This window comes from Lissotriton vulgaris, chromosome 11 (assembly GCF_964263255.1).
Source record: "Lissotriton vulgaris chromosome 11, aLisVul1.2, whole genome shotgun sequence".
NCBI classification, from domain to species: Eukaryota; Metazoa; Chordata; class Amphibia; order Caudata; family Salamandridae; genus Lissotriton; species Lissotriton vulgaris.
The window spans coordinates 811,864,590-811,878,805 of record NC_141699.1 but is presented as its reverse complement, the minus strand read 5'-3'; the positions used below and the strand labels follow the sequence as shown (position 1 = coordinate 811,878,805).

The 14,216-nt window shown below is 45.7% G+C and overlaps 1 non-coding gene across 1 annotated transcript; it reads right to left on the bottom strand.

The window, feature by feature from the left end:
• Positions 1-4,832: 4,832 nt before the first annotated feature.
• TRNAA-CGC (transfer RNA alanine (anticodon CGC)) lies at positions 4,833-4,904 on the bottom strand. The gene has a single exon. It is a non-coding gene; the product is annotated as a tRNA-Ala (tRNA).
• Positions 4,905-14,216: the final 9,312 nt, after the last annotated feature.

The window sequence follows — 14,216 nt, the reverse complement described above, 5'->3', positions numbered from 1 at the left end:
CTCAATGGGTCACTTTGGGAAACATGGTGGCAAAGCGTGACATCGCTCAGAAATGGGGCGCTACGTCGCCTCCCTCTGTGGAATTGTGGAAGACCAATATGGATTGGTGCATGGTACGTGAGAAAACAGTGTACGTGGCCCGGGGCAAACCCAAGAAGTGGCTTCAGATCTGGGGGGCCTGGAACGAATACAGGGGTGATATCTGTCTCCCACCCGACACTGCCCCACTGGAGGTACGACTTTCCCCTTAGCCTTTAATTCCAACCCAAATGCCATTGCATTGCACATCCTGTACTCTTCCCCTCCCGATATCGTCCATTTTTCACTGTTCATACGTGTACTCTTTGGGTTTCAGGCCCAGCCTTCTCCTGCGCTGGGTACTGCCGCACTTAGGTACTTTTGCCTTGCCTTTTTCGCACTGGTTCTGGTGCTCTTTATTGGACTTTAACTTATGTTTTCATAATTTATAACATAAAACTAAACCTTGCACGATTTTACAATATGCACTGTGTGGACTGATCATCCTCTCTTTATAATGCTGCCTAGCCTCCGGGATATAAGGCTGAATAGCTGTGTACTTTGATTCGTAAATAAAGGTTTCCCCCCCCCCCCAAAAAAATACCACTTTTCAGCCAAGCATTCAACTGCGCTGTAATAAACTAGGTTGGAGTCTTAGTATCAGCTCAATATCCTGTGGTTTTGCACAAATCACTTAGGGTCATATGGGAAAAATTTAGGGAGCTTCTATTTCCTAATTGTGATTCTTTGCGAATCTCTATTAGGAAATCACAATTCCTAATGTATAAAACCTATTGAGTTTCAATTAGTGATTCCTAATGGGGTCGCAATTAACCTACCTCATGAACATTAATGAGGTAGGTCGTAATTTGTGACGACTTAGGAATCGCTGCCATCATAGGGATGGTGGCCTTTTGAGGTTAGAAGACCACCATTACTGTGGTCTCTTTCAATTAAGCAATCTTTTTCTTTTTAAATGCAACCCGTCTTTCATAAAGTAAAATGAGATGCATTAAAAAAATATATATCTATCTTTAAAGTTTCATTTTTTAAGAGCAAACAGTGGTCCTAAAAAATATTGTTTCAACATTCACAATGGGAAAAGGGTGCCCAATTGCAAATTGTTACCACCTTTGGTCACAAAACATTCATATATACCGCTGCAATTCAGTATTAAGTAGTAATGTTCCAAGCAAGCCCCTTCCAAATACCGAATTGTTAAACAAAACTTGCAATCTGATAATCACAATTTGATTCTATAATATATAAAAGCATTTTTGTGATTGGAAACGGCCTGATGCTGAGAATCGGGCGAAACCAACTGCAAAAATATTTATTTCCATATGGCATAAGTTCCCCGTGCCTTAAAAATGAATGCGTCTTTGTTTAGTATCACTGATGCTCATGTGAAGTGCTTCAATACTTTCGGGAGGGGTCGGGTTGGATATGATCATGGTCACACTATATAAAGATGCCAAGGAGAGAAGAAATAGTGTCTCAAAATTAGGGCACGCGCATAGGATGGACACTAATTAACTTAAAACAATCTAAAGTTGGTTCATGATCCACAGAAGGAAAAGTAAGTGGTGAGGAAGTGATCTTTGAACGCACTGCCGAAGTAGAAGGCAGATAAGACGAGTGATAATGATGCCAAGAAATGGTTAGACATGGGCAGGCCAAAACCCCTTCGCAGAGTTTTTTGCCTTCTTAGACACAGTAGATCTTCACAATAGAGACAGCCTACAGGACTGGCCTAAGCTCCGCAGTACTATTGTGTTGAAACACTATCGTGAACAACATGTTTAGGACTGAAAATCCATTCCTCGAGTGGTTGAATGCTGTGAAAAGTTCAGTGAGTGATTTAGTTTCATTGTTTAAAATTATTATATTGCCGTCATTTTTATGGCACTGCCTTTTTTGTAAATTAGTTGGCGTGGGTGTAATATTGAGGACATTGGAGCATATTAGCAACAAAAAGCGATATTTATAACTAAATGCGCTTAGCGCATTTTTTTAATCGCTGTCTATCGGCGGATATTATCGCATTAGCCATTAGCAACGTTTATCTCTAATGCGATAAAATATCCGGTGATAGCGGCACAATGGGTGAATATCGCTGGAAATCCAGCGATATTCAGGCATTAACGCTAATGGAGACTTAACCTGAATATCAGCCTCCCATTGGATATACAGGTTAAGTCATGGTCTGAGTAGGCGTTAGGTTCTGCTGATAATCACGCTTAGCTTGACTTTTGTAATCTCACAGCCTGCCTTGCTAATAGGCGATAGGTGCGTTAGTGACTGCTTTCAGTCCCTAATAGGTTGGGTACGCCCACTTTGCATGTCATTAGTGATAAATATCGTTGAAATGCAAAGTGCGCCCCAAACCGGTCGCTATCGCCTATAAGCTGTTGCTAACTACTGTTAGCGACAGCTTGCCAATAGGGCAATAACATTATCGCAGCTTTAGCGGGAAAAAGTTTGCTACAGCTGCGATAGTGCCCTTGCTAATATGTCCCTCTGTGTCAATGGTTTTGGGTAGTTTATATGTCATAAAGTCTCTATAGGAGAACTCAATGCGTTTCTTAGCGTTGTGCAGGCATCAGAGGTTACAGAGGCAAAGTATGGGTCTCGTGTCCAACTGACGGGTTACAAAGTATGTCTTCACAGTTCTACTTTCAGAAAAGAAATAGAGAAAAATATCCAATGATAGTTTTACAGCATGTAACTTTTCATGCAGAGGCCTCCTGTAAGTCATCATCAAGAAGGTCATCATCAAGGGATGCCCTTAAAGTGGATCGTTAGGAAAAAGGCCTGATTACAGAAAGAACAATTTTAGGCCTTCAAACGAAAAGGTTTAGAAAGGATTCTCTGTAACAGTTTTAGACTTAGACTGATTGTCCTCCGCACAAGATTTGAAAATTGTCCGCCCTGCAGCCCTTTTAGTTTTAGTTTATTAGTCTATAGTTATTTCTTTCTATTTTCTTTACATTTAATTATTATAGTCTAGATATAATAACTGAGAATAGCAGAGCGTCATTACAAATTCTCATTTTACAATTCTTTTTATAGACACGTCAACATCCTGCAGGGTGCATTCACATTTAGAATATTCAACCTGATATCAGATCCGCTCTACTGAATGGGTGTGTCTACTTTGTACACTAGTGAGGTATTTTGTTTCTAATTCATTTTACGAGCTGCCATGTTGAATGGCTTTTCATGAAATTTTCTCCCACGCGTGGGCAATTTTAGGCACCTTCTTTAGTAACTCAATAAATGTTATTTTCCCATAATTCGGCTATTTTTTTATTAAGATCTGGCAACGTTATCTTTAGATTTGCTAAAGATAACTGATTTCCTTTCCCTCTAATTCTGTCTCAGTGACGTAGCTACTCTTTAGTCAGTATAACCTAATATGATTGTTAACATCCTCACTTGATTCACACAGGCACAAGAAGCAGTGGATTTAAGGTTATCAGACTAATGGGATGGGATTCCCAAGTGGCGGTTGGAGTAAGTGTGTAGACACACTCGCCCAGGTTTGGACAGCTGTGGGATACTATGCTTGGTCCCGATTCTTTCATTATTGTTTGCATAAACGGATGTATCACTTGCTTCTGCACTCTGTATTGGCCCCTTTCAGGTACGTTGCACACCAAAGCCTCGATTCTGAGTGGGTGCGGGAGAGTAAGGGATTTACCACACCTGGTAAATAGTAATGCTGTTAATGCGGAGTGAAGGATTTCATGCGGGCATTAAATATCTTACATTACCCCCAGGTCCCTTATGTCCTTGTCCTGTTCATTAACTAATTGACGATGACCATCTCCCGACAGAAAAAAAGAGCAGAGGCATGCTGGGACCCTAATACTGCCCCTCCCACCGGGAGCACATAAGCAGTACTTACCCAGCGTCCGGCCTGTTCTTTTTTTCTGTCTGTCGACAGAATGGATGGTGTGCTGGTGCTGATCCTGCTGGGCTGGAGTGGTGGTACTTCTCTTCTCCCCCCGTCTAGCTGCCTGGCTGTTCAAGCGCGGGGCTTCCTGGACTGTCTCCTGGCCTGCCGGGTATGCTGGGAGTCTGTCTCTGTTGGAGCCGGTGTCCTGCTTGGTCTGCGAGTCCTCCCGGTCCTTTAAGGCTGGGTTTGAGGTTCCCGGTTTTCTTCCGGGTCACGGGCACGTCTTCCCGAGCTTGGCTGGGTGTGCCATGCCGCGCTGGATGGGCCCCTGCCGGTCTCCTGGATGTGTTGCAGATGGAGTGGGGGCCTTGTTCCTGGGGATGGCCCCCTCTCCGGGCGAGTCCCGCTTGCCGGGTTTCTTGTTACCTTCTTGTTTGACGTGCAGCTGTGTGGTGACGTGCGCTGGGGTAGTGTGTTCGTTTCCAGGCTTTCTTTGCTGTATTCTGTTCCCAGGTGGTGGTGGGGGCCTTGTTGTGCTGGTGGCCGCCGCCCTAGATGTTTTTTTGCTCCTTTTCTCTTCTGGAGCCTCTGTTACGGGGGAGGATGTGGTCTGATGGCTGGGGCGGTTAGCTGCGTTCTTGTTCGTGTCTTGGCGGGGGCCCTCGACATCCTGTGATTCTTGGCAATTCTCCTGTGTCTGTCACGAAATATGTCTCTTTGACTCCGGGGAATGTGTTCTACCGGGTCATATTCGCATCTCAGTGAGAAGGGCTTTTAAACGCTGCTTTTCAGTTTCTGGTCGCCAACATGACTCTGCAGTGTACGGAAGTGAAATGGGGCTGTTTCAAAATGCCTATTCCCTTATTACCTTCTGACTCTATGCCTGTTATATGTGTTTCTAATTTTGGACTCCTGGGGATGCCGGGGTTTGAACCCGGGGCCTCATGCATGCGATGCATGCGCTCTGCCACTGAGCTACATCCCCGCTTCTGTTCCTGGTGCTGCCCCGGTGCCCCGCGCTGCTCCCGGTATTAGTTGCCCTGGTCGTGTGCCTTGGGCTGGGTCTGCGCTTCCTGTGTGTGCGCATTCTGTTGGCTCCTATGGAGGGGGGGACTTCCTGTAGGGGCTGCTCTCCTCCTCTCTGGTTGCCTGCTGCGGCCTCGGTGCTCTCGGTCCTGGTGCTCTCTCGGGCTCTCTGCCCCCGGCCCCCGCCTTCGCAGCTTGGATGTCTGGCCCGGGGTCTTTTTGGGTGGTTTCCCTTTCTCAGCATTGTTTTGTGGTAAGCGTGTCCTTGCATATGCGTGCTGAGTGTGTTCATGTTGTGCCATACTGCCCGTGTCTAGGCGCTGGCCGTCTACCTCCGGGTGCTTCTGTGTAGGTGCACACTGGTGTTGCTGTTTGGTGCTGCTGTCCTGGTTTTTTGGTTGCAGTCGGGCGCTGTGGTTCCTGGTTAAGTGCTTGTCGTCAGCCCAGGTTCCTGGGCTTCTCTCCCCTGCGTGGTTGGGGTTTCAGTCTCTGGCCAGCGGCCTTGCCTCTTGCCTCCTGCTCGCCCCTGCTCTTATCTGTTCCATGGGGTGGGCCGTACCGGGGGCCTTCTCCCTTTGGGTCACTTCTTCGGTGGTGGCCCTGCTCCTGGCCGCTCGTGCTTCTGTGTTTTCATTTCGGGTGCTGCCTCGGTTTGGCGTGGGTTCCTTTTGCCTCTGTGATGGCTGGTTCCTTTTTCGCTGACTCTGCCTGTTCTTGCGCCTGGGGTTCCCTGTGTTATTGGTGTCCCCCTGCCTGCTTGTTTATGCCTTGCCCTCTGCTGCTCTTGTGTCCGGGGGGGTGAGGAAATATAAATTATTGGTCAAGTTGTGTTCCCTAGCGAGTACCCCACCGTCTCCATGTACCAGCTTAAAGTGCATGTAACTTCCCTCCTGTGCCAGCTATGAAGACGCAAATACATTTGCGTCCAACGTTAACATGTCCTCTTTCAGATCCACCCTGAATGGGTTAAATAGTCCGTTCCTAAGTATGCTATGCCAACGTCTTTTTGTAGTGTACCTTACACGTTTTTCAGCTCTGGCAAAGTAGGCCCTGAATTTCTGCCATCGAGCCTTTTCTCTGGCTTCTGACTCTGAAAGCCTCAGCCCAGGCTGCCTCTGTACCCGTGAACTCTGACTTACTTCCAGCGCGGTCTCCGCGCTCAGCTCAGCCTGCTGCCTGCCAAGACTGACTACAACCTTCGAATTATCTGTTCCGCTCCTCGAAAATACATTCCTGCCTACTGGTTCCAGTAAACATCCCCCCAGCTGCAGAGCAAAGGGCCGACCTGTCTCCGTGCAAGTAATTCATAGCCTCTGTTACCATGCTCACGTGAAAGGCCCATGCCCCCACGCTTCTCATGCAGACACTTAGGCGCTTATACACGCATTCATAGTCAGTATAGAATAGCTTCTGCCCCAGAGACCTTTCCCGTCCAGATAATATGGTTCCCAAACATCAGATATCAGATATGATAGAAGTACGAGTTGATCTGACATGCCAGACTTCTGTCTCTTTCCGTCAGTGTAAATGTCAAGTCCCCTGCACCCTCCAGTTTCACGTCAATCACACGTCATGCTGCTGCGCGCGCATCCAAGCTTCCGATTTCTGCTGACATTGCAACATTTCTGTTTAGTGCCACCCCCTTGTGACACCTACCTGTGACGTTTCTAGCACACACCTCTAGTTCACGCCTAGTCCACGCCTTCTGATTACGTACTAGTAACACGTGGATACTGTTATCTTGTCTTCTCTCAGCTGCTACGCCTACTGTATTGCTTTCTATGGTGTAAATTAAGTATATAAGCTATGTATTGTCAATAAAACTTTGCTCTATCCCTTCTTCCACCCCTGTGGTGGGAAGAACATGATATCCAGGTCTTGACCATTCCTTTTTAAGGAATAAAACCCCTAAGAACTCTAACACCACGGACTCTGTTTTTTTCTTTCCGATTTGAGTTATTATTGATTAAGTACTTACCTGCATAGAAATTAAGACGGTAAATTATATATTTACATCATTTTGGCGCCCGAATAGGGACCCCTCCCCCACCTCACGCGCCGGTTGGTGCGTTGCAAGCTCTGTCCCCTGCCATCAGTTAGAAGGAAAACTACGCGTACCGGCAGGATTTCCTGCATCTCCCTCTGGCCCACGGAGGTGACGAAGACTGCGATCAGTACCCAGACGAGGCGGTGAGGAGTGCGGAGGATCCCGACCAGAGCCTAGCCGAATGAAGCAAGGTCCGAGGTGTCAAGAGGCCCACCAGTTTTCCGAAGTTTTCCGAAGTATCCACGTGCCGAGTCGAGCCGAGTCGAGTCCAGTCCAGTCGAGTTTTCCGAGGCCTTCTGTTTTCCGTGCTTCCCGGTGAGTACCATTGCTGGGACGTATCAAGACGGGTTTGGGTACACAAACGCGGTCTGCACTGTTTTAGACAGTGTATCTGTACTGTTTAGCAGTATATCTAGTATAAGGGGTAGTCATATATGTTTCAAAATGTCTTTTCATGTGATTAATGTCGTGGTATGAATGTGACCGTTTTTAATGTGCATTATTGTGTTCTTGTATAACTAGCTGTATTCAGTATTAAGTAGTTAGGGTTGAGCATTCAGTATTAAGTAAACAAGATGCCGTTTTTCGACAAATTAAAGCAAATAGGAACTAGGAAAGGGATACTAGAGGAAGCAATTCCTATCCCCCCTAGGGACACTCCTGGAAATTTTATGTACCATAAGCATGGCTTAGATGCCATATTGTATCTAGATTTATGGGCCGACTATACTAAGCATCTAGACGAAAGACACAGATGGCCTGTTACCGGAACATGGGATGCCGAGTGCATCATGAAGGTAGAAGAAGCACTATGGAAAAAGAAAGCCAGACAATCTCAGAAAGACGCCATAGAATTTTGGCGTAAGGAATCACATAAGCGTGCTGAAAAAGCACTACGTAGAGAAGACAGACTTAAAGAATCAGACAAGGCCCAAGAAAACGAGTTAGTTACCGAGGGGATCCGAGTAAAAACAGAGCAAGTAGACCGCGCACGAAATAACCTCGTAAACGGTATGTATCTCGCGGCCGAGGGTTCGCCTGAGGCCATTTCAGAAATACCGAAAAATCTGCCGCCACCATTAGTTCCAACTAAAGTAACTCATAGGACTACTAAAGACATATTCCTGAATTCCTATCTAGAGGATGTAGCACCCGCTTACACCAATCTGCCTGTCCGCGCCCTGCCTAACGACAGGGACGGGGGTGGTAACCCGCCCCAAGATCATATTCCGCCAGTACCACAACAGAATCCTCCTGTTCCACCACCTCCACCACTTCCCGTACCTAAAGTTGATCTACCGAAACAACTTCTACCTGATCCTACTAAAAGACAAATTCAAGTTCAGGTACAGACTCCACAGAGAGATAATGCCCAAGCTTCCGCCTCAGGGGGTGCGGCCGGGGGTCTTCAAACCCCGCCATTAACACGCAGGTTACAGCTCGGGGATTTGCGGAATCCTTTTACGTTCAAGTCACCCCGCCTTGACATATTCAAAGAAAACCTTTCAGTTTGCAGATATGACCCAGTACCCGGTAAAGACAATATAATGATGATGGCATCACTACGGTTAAGATCTGCTACTGATTTCCTGCTGTGCTATGCAGGAATGAAGGAGCGCCTAGATAGAATATATGAGTTTGTTCAGACTGGGAAAGACCCTGACAGTATTCAGGATGCCATGGAACGTCAGAAAGTTGACGTTCAAGCACAGATACTACGTTTTTTCATAAATTGCCTAATAAGAGAACGAGACAGGCCTGAGACAGATCAGAGTGAATTAGATGCACTAAACAAGTGGGGTCAAAATATATCTGAAGGAAAACACGACAAGGGAACTTGCATAGCCAGTATGTACAAGAAAATTAGAAAAGCAGTGATAGATATACACAAAGAAGAGAAAGAAAAGGCTTACTCCGAGGAGGAAGAAGAACTTGAAGAACCAGAAAAGACTACAGATACTATAGCGTATGTAGGTAAGGGAACTTACCTTAGGAAAGGTATCCGTCCGGAAAGCAAGAGAGTTTTCCTCTCTGCCTTAACAAACCCGAATTCTTCTGAACATCAGTTCCAGGAAACTGATAAAAGACTCCGAGAGAGAATGGGGTACCACGTACTCAATTCTATGGACGAACAAGAACTAGCCCGGTCAGCCATATTATGGTCTGAAAATACAGACATATACAATGACGACACGGTAGCACAGACATTTCTGAACCTTTCCCCAGACGAGCAGAAATTAGCAGGTGTATACATGATTCAACACCTCCTCACGAAATACAGAAACCAACATTCTGATCCAGGTCCCTTACCCGAAATATTAGAAGCACTACTCATGGATAGATGGAGAGGTCTAAGTACCAAGTTAATACAAATAATTCTAGAACAACGACATAGATATAACACTTTTGTAAGCTCCGAATATGTTCCCGCCCCGCCCCCAGAAAGAAAAATGTATCATATAGAGCGTCTGCATGGTCTTGAAAGTCAGAACCCCTTACGAGAGGTACATCCAGTTATGGGTGAAGATCGTACCCTGAAACGCGTGTATGTACACACGCCACTGACTAAGTTAGAACTGTTAGAGATGAAGAAACTAGTACCGTGTCATGATAAAGACCCTGCAGGTGTTCACAGAGAACTTAAAGACATGTTACTGATGGGGGATTACACATATGAAGATATCATGAAAATGCTAAAGGTACTGCTGCCCACGGGCATCTACGAGAAATTAAAGGAAAAAGAATGGGAGGTGGGAGACAAAAAGATTGCATGGGCAGAAATAGAAGATGAAGAGAACAAGCGTGTCCCAGGGGTAGGCCTTGGGGAGAAAACTAAAGCATTACCAGGTTTGATAGTACAGGTCCTGCCAAGATTATTGACAACTAGAAAAGAAGACTGGGATGCAATCTCAGCATGTAAACAGAAACCCGACGAAGATACTAGTGACTTTTATTCAAGATTCGAGAAATGTTTTATTATTAATAGTGGTCTTAAACCAAGTAGCGAGTCGTACCCGCATCTTTTTGTATCAAAGTTAGTTGAGAATTCCCTGTTAGCAGTCAAGAATCGTGTATACAAGGTTGAGAGTACATGGCAAGCAAATACGCCATCTCAGATGTTACAAATGTTACAATACCATCAGAATAGAATTAGAGAAGAACAAGATCAGGAACAGAAACGTATGAAAGACACGAAAATGAAAATGTTAGTAGCCCAGTCGGTCCATACCGACGGAAACAGAAAGGGTACGACCCAGACAAATCATTCTGCAGCTCCCGTTAAAGGGACATGCAACTATTGTAAGCAGCCAGGTCACTACGTACATGAATGTCCAGTTCTGAAACATAACATATCCACAGGTAAAACTAAAGAAAGACCGCATCCACCAAGACAAGATCAGGCCCAGCAACAGACCCCACAGAATGTACAACCTATGCAGAACACACAGCCTATGCATGCTTCATCTCATACAGCACAGACAGTAGCGGTACCACAGCCCACTGCCTCGACTCAACAAGTTTCCCAACAGATGTACCAGTATGCCCAATCTGCTTATCCTGAGTATCAACGATACACATGAAACAGCCTAGAGAGGGAGTTTGGCTTGCCTCTTATTGAAATTCCTGTAGATCAAGAGGGTCCTTATGTACACAGTCAAGTATTGGGAAAAGATAGAAAGTTTTTAATTGACACAGGGGCAAGCCGCACAACAATCAGTCATAATGAAGTCCCAGGGGCACCCCTCTCAGGCTCACAGAATGTTTCCCTTGGTTTTTCAGGACAGCCCATTGTAAATGAAGTATCTGAACCAGTCCCCCTGGCTGTGGGTCCATTATCACGAGTTACAGACTTGTTACTTACGAAATCGTGCCCAGAAAATCTGTTAGGAATTAAAACATTGAAGGCTCTAGGAGCCATAATCTGCTGTTCCCCGGAGGGGGTTAGACTCTTTCTGCGGGATTTCAAGGGCCATTATGTCTTACGAGAATTCGATGTCAGATTGAAAAATGTACCAGATCACTTGTGGGCAACAGGCCCAACTGATGTAGGTTGTATGCATATCACACCATACCGTGTTACACTCAAGACAGGAGTTGTTCTACCGCGAATCAGACAATACAAGTTACCACCCGATGCTGTAGTGGCTTTACTGGAAATCATTGAAGAGCTCATTGCCCAAGGAGTGGTCGTAGAGACCGACTCCAATATCTGTAATTCACCAATCATTCCGATTCTTAAACGTACTGATCCAAATGCACCGCCAGTATATCGGCTGGTGATTGATCTAAGAGAGCTAAATAAATGCATTGTACCACAGTACCCTGTGGTCCCCGATATCTCTTCCCTATTGACTGCTATTGATTCAGAAGCAACGTTCTTTACTGTAATTGATCTCAAGAACGCCTTCTTTAGTGTACCTATTGATCCAGAGAGCCAATACCTTTTCGGATTCAGTTTAAATGGACGAAGTTTCAAATTTTCCCGCGCACCTCAAGGATTCACAGAAAGCCCCAGCATCTATAGTCAAGCACTGAAAAGACAACTAGATTGTATTCAAATGCCAGTTCACACTGCTTTACTGCAATACGTCGATGATCTGCTGATCACCGCACGAAGTGAGCCCGAATGCGAACAAGCATCACTGACAGTCTTACATTTTCTGGCCGACAAGGGACACAAGGTGTCTCCTTCGAAGCTACAATTCTGTGTTCAGCAAGTTGTGTACTTGGGTCACTTGCTGTCCAAAGTGGGGAGACAGCTCACTCCCGATCGCATTCAGTTAATTGTAAATATGCCACGACCCCAGACACAAAAGGAAGTGCGGGCCTTCATAGGTCTCACCTCGTACTGCAGACAATGGATTCCTCAATATGCATTTCTAGCTAAACCACTCATCCAGTTAACGACACAGGAGGCAGCGACTTCGACTGTCCTTCCTTGGACTCAGGAACATACACAAGCCTTTGAGGAATTAAAGAAAGCATTATGCCAAGCACCAGTTTTAGCGACACCATGTTACAGCAAACCGTTTACACTTTTTGTTACAGAACGTGATGGTACAGCATTGTCTGTCCTCACTCAAGATCAAGCAGGTTCACATAAGCCTTGCGCTTATTTTTCAAGTACATTGGATTCAGTAGCCCAGGCACTCCCTGCGTGCTTAAAGTCAGTAGCAGCAACAGCATTAGCAATCAGACAGAGCGATTCAATTGTTTTAGGACATCAGTTAACAGTACAAGTTCCACACGCTGTAGAGGTTCTGTTAAACAGAACCCAGACTCAACACTTGACTATAGCACGACTGACAGGTTATGAATTGACGCTTTTCCAGCCACACATAGAAATCAGGCGCTGCAGCATTCTGAACCCCGCAACACTGTTACCTACAATTATGACAGATCCAGCCCCGCATGATTGTATAGAGATCATTAATGCAGTAACAAAGCCACGACGAGATTTAACAGATGTTCCACTGACAAATCCAGACCTGACACTTTATGTGGATGGTTCATGTATGAGAACAAGTACAGGAGAATTAGTGGCCGCATATGCAGTGACCACTGAAACCGAAGTTAAAGAAACACATCGTATTGACACACTGTCTGCTCAAGCGGCAGAGCTTATTGCTCTGACCCAAGCCTGTATTCTAGCCAAGAACAGAAATGTCAACATATACACTGATTCCCGTTATGCGTTCGGAGTTGTACACGACTTCGGCATGTTATGGCAAGAACGAGGTTTTCTGACCTCTCATGGTGCCAAGATCCAACACGGTCCCCTCATTCAAGCACTGTTAGAAGCAATACATCTGCCTTCAGGCATATCCGTCATGAAGTGTAAAGCACATACTAAAGTTACAGATTCCGTTTCCCAGGGTAACGACCTGGCAGACCAGACAGCAAAACATACAGCACTGACTCACACTCAGACAACCGATGTGACAAAGACAATAGGACCGACAAATTGTATGACAGTCAGGGATCCCACACTAGATGTTATAGATATTCAGACACATGCTACCCCAGATGAAATAAAGAAATGGACTGAGCTAGGAGGGATCCAGACAGATCAAGGTTGGATGACGAAGGGAAAATCTACATGGTTTCTCCCTGATTCTATGGTTCAAGTCATGATCAATACAGCACATAGTCCAGCACACCTAGGAGAAAAAGCGATGTTAGACAGTTTACAAAATCTTTGGAGCAATAAACACTTACGAGCAGCAGCAAAACAGAAAGTGCGTACTTGCATGATCTGTTGTCAGTTCAATCCAGGTAAAAGCGTCCCTGTAGAGCAAGGTGGATTTCATCTTCCCGATCACCCTTTTGAAGTCCTCCAGATGGATTATATCCAGATGGACCGTTGTCGAGGTTTTAAATATGTCCTCGTAATTGTTTGTGCACTTTCCCGTTGGACCGAAGCATATCCAGTCCCAGACTATACTGCCCCGACCACTGCCAAGCAGCTGGTTCGAGAATTCTTCCCACGGTACGGCTTGCCTCGTGTCGTGTACTCAGATAACGGTCAGCCATTCTCATCTGAATTAATGAAAGAAGTTTCCTTATTGCTAGGATACCAGTGGAAATTCCATTGTGTCCGACATCCCGAAGCCGCAGGCCTTGTAGAAAGGCATAATCAGACACTAAAGACACGCCTTGCTAAAATATGTCAAGAGAAAGGGGTCGACTGGATAGTCGCCCTGCCAGTGGCACTGTTCTATATGAGGATGGTTGCCCACTCGAGATCAGGACTATCCCCGTACGAAGTGGTCTTTGGTAGACCACCGAATATGTGGGGGACGCCCATTCCTAAGAAAATTACTGATGTCGATTGTAATATGTTGACAGATTACCTTGCCTCCTTGATGTCTGCACTCCAATCATGTCGTTCACAGGTTGCCGCAGCCTTCCCTGACAACACTGATGTAAAGCCACATGATGTCCGTCCTGGCGATCTGATTTTAATACGGAACTTCGACAGGAAAAGTCCGCTGGAGCCCCGCTGGAAGGAGCCAAAGACCGTCCTTCTTACAACGAGGACCGCAGTAAAGGTTGAAGGAAGAAAGGGGTGGGTCCACACGAGTCATGTTAAAAAATGCAACGAACTGAAACAAGATCTAGACTCGTCCACCCCCACCAAAGACTGTATCAAGCCTAGTGACTTTAAAGTTTCCGAACGAGAGAAAACTCCCCAAGAGGAGTACCGACTCAAACTTCGATCTA